Below are 7,803 nucleotides of genomic sequence, written 5' to 3' on the forward strand. Positions count from 1 at the left end.
TCTGGCTGGTGTTGCTAAATCTCACACCACGGCTTACCATCCAATGGGGAACGGGGGTACGGAACGATTTAACCGAACGCTAGGGAACATGCTCCGCTCTCTTCCTCTGAAGGCAAAACTGCAATGGCCGCAACACATCCAAACTCTGACGTTTGCGTACAATGCCACTGTTCATGAGACTACTGGTTATGCGCCTTTCTTCCTTATGTTTGGCCGTATACCCAGACTACCAGTAGATGTCATGTTTAGACAGGTCCTTGATAACCCAGAGGTTGCCGATTATGACTCTTATGCCAAATCCCTGTTGTCTTGTCTGGAAAGTGCCATGCTGATCGCCCAGAAGCATTCATCTGTTGAGCAGCAGCACCAAGCTCAACAATACAACAAGCGGGTCAAGGGCACTTACCTGTCTGTGGGAGACCGGGTATTAGTGGCTAACAAGTCTGAAAGGGGAAAAAGGAAGTTGGCTGATAAATGGGAGAATGGACTATACACTGTTGTCAATGTGAATCCAGACATTCATGTTTATAAAATAAGGGATGGAGAAGGCCGGACAAGAGTTGTGCATCGGAATTTATTGTTGCAAGTGAATTTCTTGTCGATCTCCAGTGTGGATGAAGGATTGAGACCCAGTGAAATGGACCAGCCATTGATTGGTGCAGATTCTGATAAGAATGATCCTGGAGTTGAACAGACCGCAATGATTGACACATCAAGCCAGTCTAACACACAGGACTCTTCAGACTCTATATGTGATATATCAGTTGTTTCACCTGAAGGTGATCCATTTCAGGCTGACATGAGTGATTCTAACTTGATAGACACAGTGCCTGCAAACAACGCACTGCACTCGGATGCAATGTCAACGGACCCCGAACGTTCGCATTCAGAAAAAGTTGCACCACACTTACCTTCTGTTGATACATTGTCTCCTGTTGGTGCACATCGTCACACGGAGATCGTTGAACCTGTTAGAACCAGAGTAGGGAGAATAGTTAAATCTGTAAATAGACTAATTGAATCCATGGTGCAGACACCAATCTTGAGAGGTTAAGAAATTTTCATTGAGTGTTCATTTCAGACTTTTGGAGACATGATGTACCGACAATGTTTGTGAAAGATGTCCAGGTTAAAAGGCCAAGTGCTGTGTGGCGTATTAGGCGTCACATTAACCTAAGGGAGATACGAGACTTGATCAACCTCCTATTTTCTTGAACCTTGAAATTGAGGTAACTTCTATGTTGGTTGCATGGATTAGATTTATGCTTCGCTTGTGCCAGTAAAGTGAGTTTAATCGAAAAGGTATTCATGGTACATTGAAGGATTTTGGTGAAATTAAGGAGGGGTAAATGTAACAAGGTTATTTTAGTTGTTATTTTCACTCAAAATCCTCCTTTTTCTGTTGAATTTAAATGTATCTTGTTTCTTTTATATAATTGTATGGAATATTTTGTTTTCTGAATTGAGATGTATATGATTTCCAAGATTTGTTGCACATTTGTTGAAGTGCACTGTTGCTTTAAGAGTACATACTTGTTCTGGCGCGCGCTCCGTTCGGCTTGCTCAGTTCACTTCCTGCTGAGCCGAGAGGAGGTTATCTCGTGGCTCGACGAGCCATCAAATGGTAGTATTGCTGATATTTGATATGTTTTTGCATCTAATTTGTTTCTTGATTTGTTAAACATACTTTGCAATGTGGGATTATACAAATGTATATTTGTGACTATTGAAGATAGTATTAGCGTGGCTTATTTACTCCATTTGCCAACAGGTGCTAAGCTATTAGCTGAAGAGAGCCACGTAATATATGTTACAACATTTCTCATTTGTGCAGGTATGTTATGTCATGTTGTGTACAACTTTTGTGATTATTTTTTGACATGTTTGTGTTTTGTTAGCTTTATACTAAGCAAGTTAACTCAATGTGTTTTGAAATATAAAACGTTTTGCTCAGTTCACTTCCTGCTGAGCCGAGAGGAGGTTATCTCGTGGCTCGACGAGCCATCAAATGGTGCTAAGCTATTAGCTGAAGAGAGCCACGTAATATATGTTACAACATTTCTCATTTGTGCAGAAAATAAAGACCGTGCTAACCAGCAAGAGAGTTGAAGCTTCTTTATTGAGTCCAACACAACGCAGAGTGGAGTCCCATCACGTGGGGCTCGTTACATAGGGTTGTGAAAACATCTATCTACCCAATATATCAAATATCACACACTGTCTAATAAATAATTGTACTGCATGTATATGATCTATGCTAAGAAAAGACAAAAATGTTTGTTTAATGACGATATTTTAACTAAAACAGGAGACCAGCGCGCCATCTGCTCTGCTCACGTGACGCAAAGCGTGAGTGTCCTCATCTCCATAGTAACGGCCTATGTTGCTACTTCCGCTATGAAAAATGTAAAAAACATACACACACATTTGTTTTTCATAACTGAAGGCGTGATTTTTAAAACCGTCATATTTGACGTCAATCTACTGTAGTGCTGCATTATAAAACACAAATATCTTTAAGACAAGAGATATTTAATTTTCCACTTATTGTCTGCCGTTTTTGTTTTCGAGACAGGAACCTCGAGAGTCACATGATTGAGACAAAACATAGGCAAAATGTAGCAATCACACAGTTTGAGAAAGAAGTGACATTTCCCCTCCGACACTATCTTTTTAACATCAGGCTAAAAAATAACATACATTTTAAAGGCAAATTGATATATGAAATAATAATATATTACTTATAATAATAATAATATTATTAATAAATATTAACCCTCATGTGGTGTTCAAAACCCTATAACACCTGTGGTCTTCCCGGGTCAAAATGACCCGACTATAAAAAAATAGCTTATAAATCACTCATTATACCATATTTTCACACAATCTTGGATTCAGTCTTTTTGTCAACTTGTTCTCTTTCAATTAGGACTGGTTTTACATTTCTATTTGCATCTAATTAATCGTAGGCCTCATTTATTTGACAGTAGAGATCTAATTTTTTGAGTAAAAAAAACATTATTTTTGAATATTTTTGAATAATTTTGGAAATATTAAATGAAATCTAAAGAAAATTGGCACTGTTTATCACACTAGTCTACTTAAATTTTTCACCAGGAATTTTGTTTTGAAAAACTTTTATTTTGTACAAAATGGCACATTGTCACACTTGTGGTCTTCCCGGGTCAAAATGACCCGACTATAAAAAATAGCTTATAAATCACTCATTATACCATATTTTCACCCAATCTTGGATTCAATCTTTTTGTCAACTTGTTCTCTTTCAATTAGGACTGGTTTTATATTTCTATTTGCATCTAATTAATCGTAGGCCTCATTTATTTGACAGTAGGGATCTCATTTGTTGAGTAAAAAAAACATTATTTTTGAATAATTTTGGAAATATTAAATGAAATCTGAAGAAAATTGGCACTGTTTATCACACTAGTCTACTTTAATATTTCACCAGGAATTTTATTTTGAAAAACTTTTATTTTGTACAAAATGGCACATTGTCACACTTGTGGTCTTCCCGGGTCAAAATGACCCGCCTATAAAAAATAGCTTATAAATCACTCATTATACCATATTTTCACCCAATCTTGGATTCAATGTTTTTGTCAACTTGTTCTCTTTCAATTAGGACTGGTTTTATATTTCTATTTTCATCTGATTAACCGTAGGCCTCATTTATTTGAGAGTAGGCATCTCATTTTTTGAGTAAAAAAAAAATATTTTTGAATAATTTTGGAAATATTAAATAAAATCTGAAGAAAATTGGTACTGTTGATCACACTAGTGTACTTTAATTTTTCACCAGGAATTTTGTTTTGAAAAACTTTTATTTTGTACAAAATGGCACAGAATTACACTTGCGGTGTTCCACTGGGCCATTGAGGGCCATTGTTTCAATGGGCCATTGAAAGTGAATGGGAGAGACTGAAACATTTTCAGGAGCATGTTCATTGTTTATGTACACATATGAGCATGTGATGGATTATGGTGAGTTTGGGCTCTTTTTAATCTTAACAATCTCATGTAAATAATGATGTGCCATTTTCCACAATTTATGCATGCTTCATTGAGTTACGAGTTAAAACGCGACATAAGTGCTAGGCTACATCTATATTCAAAGCTCTGTGAGCGCCTGTGGGGGTTTGTGTGTTACACCTCCATTAGGAATATCTTTAGATCCGAGTGATGGATTGTGCTGTGTTTGGGCTCTTTTTAATTGTGATAGTCTACTGAAAATAATGATGTACATTTTTCTACGATCTGTGCATGCTTCATGAAGTTATGAGCAAAAACCAAACGTGAGAGCTTCATGAGTATATACTTGGCTAGGTGCGTCTGTGGTATTTTTTGTGTTAGAGCGCCATGAGGAATATCTTTAGATCTTGTTTATGGAATATATTGAGTTTGGGCTCTTATTATTCGTGAGCTCCTGCTGTAAATAACGATGTGTCATTTTCCATGATCGATGTATGTTTCATGAAGTTACGAGTAAAAAGGCCAAGTCTAAGCTACCTTGCTTGGCCATGTGAGTCTGTGTGTCTGTAGTATTTTTTGTGTTAGAACTCCATGAGGAATATCTTTAGTTCTGAGTGATGGATTATGTTGAGTTTGGACTCATTTTAATTGTAAGCATCTGCTGTAAATAATGATGTGTCATTTTCCACAATCGGAGCATGTTTCATGAAGTTACGAGTGGAAATGTGTCTAAACTTCCATCATCCATGTATGGTTTACACATGGGTCTCTTGAAGGGCTTCTTTTACAAAAATCTCACTCAAGTTTAGAAAAAAGCCTGAAACAATTATGCTTGCTGTATTCTACTAATTGAGACCTTTCAAATGACATATGACACAGGACTATCTGAGCTGTATGATGTATTTGACATATTGCTGAATGTAGTAAAAAAGTAGTTTATAAATTATGAATTTGTTTTTTTTTCTATTTATCAGCAAATAACTCAGCACTACTTAGGAGTTTATCAAACTGGCTACATTCATTGTAAGTTTCAGACTCTAAGCTTTCAAATGACACCTATTTTAAGTTGATCAAGGTAACAGTTTTGAAAAATATTATGATTATTTATTTCGCAGCTAGGTGGCGCCTGCGGGGGAACACTCTTGTTTTAGAGTGATAACTCGGCTCTCGTTAGGAGTTGATCAAAGTGATTAGATGCATTAAAAAGCTGAGATTCTAAGCTTTAAAATGATACCTATTTTGTGTTGTTCCATTCATTGTTTGCATTGGTCTCTCCCATTAACTTTCAATGGCCCATTGAAACAATGGCCCACAATGGCCCTCAATGGCCCAGTGGAACACCACAAGTGTAACTCTGTACCATATTGTACACAAGTAAAGTTTTTCAAAACAAAATTCCTGGTGAAAAATTAAAGTACACTAGTGTGATCAACAGTGCCAATTTTCTTCAGATTTTATTTTATTTTTCCAAAAATTATTCAAAAATATATTTTTTTTACTCAAAAAATGAGATACCTACTCTCAGATAAATGAGGCCCACGATTAATCAGATGCAAATGGAAATACAAAACCAGTCCTAATTGAAAGAGAACAAGTTGACAAAAAGATTGAATCCAAGATTGGGTGAAAATATGGTATAATGAGTGATTTATAAGTATTTTTTATAGGCGGGTCATTTTGACCCGGGAAGACCACAAGTGTGACTATGTACCATTTTTTACAAAATAAAAGTTTTTAAAAATAAAATTCCTAGTGAAATATTAAAGTAGACTAGTGTGATAAACAGTGCCAATTTTCTTCAGATTTCATTTAATATTTCCAAAATTATTCAAAAATGTTTTTTTTACTCAAAAAATTAGATCCCTACTGTCAAATAAATGAGGCCTACGATTAATTAGATGCAAATATAAATATAAAACCAGTCCTAATTGAAAGAGAACAAGTTGACAAAAAGATTGAATCCAAGATTGGGTGAAAATATGGTATAATGAGTGATTTATAAGCTATTTTTTATAGGCGGGTCATTTTGACCCGGGAAGACCACAAGTGTAACAAGGTATCAAAACCCCCGCAAAAAAAGTACGAAAATTTTCAAAAAACATTTGAGAAGTAGTTATACCCTTTGGGAACAGAGTCACTAAGTTTCAGTCCAATGCGATAACATTAACTAGTATTTTTGGGAAAAAGAAAATCTTCTCCGGGTCAAAATGACCCGAAGACCACATGAGGGTTAATTAGATGATATTTTAATTTTACAAGAGCATCTGGCCCTGATAGCGTCTGCTGAGAAAAGTTCTGGATGACCCCTGCCTTAGAATATAGGCCCTAATACTTACTACAGACTTACTTGAAAGGAACAACACACACAATGGGATAAAACAGGAAATTGACTTAAATTAAAGCTGTTCATGAATCAAACAAAAGAGACGACTATAGTTGAAACAACAGTTCACTTTACTGGGTGAAATTGAGAGAGAGAGAGAGAGAGAGAAAATATTCTAACATGTGGAAACATAAGCTGGAATAGCACACTGTTGGAGAGAGTAACAATACAATAGGCTATGTACAGTTAACTACAGTACAGTATATACAAACTATATACAACTACAGTGAAGTTACGTAGGGATGCGCAATACATTTCGACCAAAAATGTAATGCTAAAAAAAAAAGAAAAAAAAAGGTAATTTGTCATGTTTGACATTTTGTGCTTTGACATCTTCATAGAGTCATACACATTTTCTCCCTAATAACTACTCTCCCAGTTCCTCATCAGTTGAGGAAGTATTCTCAAGTATTCCTCTTCAGAGAAGTCATCTAAGGATAATGTTTGCAGTCCAAGAATACTTTTGTATGTTGTGCGTGCTGTAGCCAGTTGTGCTTCAACTTCACACAATCTTCTCTTCAGCACACAGAGTAGTCCCTCACGTCCTTTCTCCATTAAGCCCTCTGTACTGCCTGAAAATGTGACATTAAAATATAAAGAAATGAGCCAATGGTTTCCAGAGAAGCAAATTGAGGAAAAAGTCTAACTATTTATTGTCCTTACATTTCCCATTGGTGTCTTCAGTGAGCTAAAAGGTAAACTCTACAATCAATCCAGCAACACTCCTCATGTACTCCATGTGCTGCTTGACTTCACGAACCACAATAATTTTCTTCTTTCAGTCTAGTCAGCAGCATTACCTTGTCAAAAACATTTTTTTCCGCTCCATATCACCATGACCTGCAATACATTACATCAAAGTGTTATCTTACAACCTATAAAAATATTGGGACAGAAGATATTTTGCATGCTGTACTACTACTACTACAATAGAGAAATAAACCCTGAAAGGATGAGATAGAACCCCAGCGCTTCGCGAAGGGGTTCAATCACATCCATTTACAAATTACTGCACTTTTTTTTTGCATAGTGCCCTATGTATTAACATTTTTTACATCAGATTCCATATTTACATCAAGATGTGTGCATCAAACAATTTGTATTCAGTGCATTTCAGAGGAAGTACTTACATTCCCATGGCCAGGAGTAGTTGTCCACAGCCAAGAGTTCATTGGGAGGAGGTAGTTTTTCAACTTCCCCCACATTAGCATTGTGGTCATTGTTGAAGATTTTATTATTTGGAAAATAAGTAATTTAACTGGTTTTTGTACACTATTATTTCCTTGTCTGTGGGTGACTTTGGCTGACTTTGGAACCTGAGAGCACAAGCTGTTGTTACAGCAGAAAATTCTATTTCAGTAATGTCACATGGTACAAAACTATTTCTCAAAATACCTATGGAATGTATTACCATGTTTGGGACAAGGAGA

This window comes from Scardinius erythrophthalmus (assembly GCF_964197995.2).
Source record: "Scardinius erythrophthalmus genome assembly, chromosome: 16".
Classification (NCBI taxonomy): Eukaryota; Metazoa; Chordata; class Actinopteri; order Cypriniformes; family Leuciscidae; genus Scardinius; species Scardinius erythrophthalmus.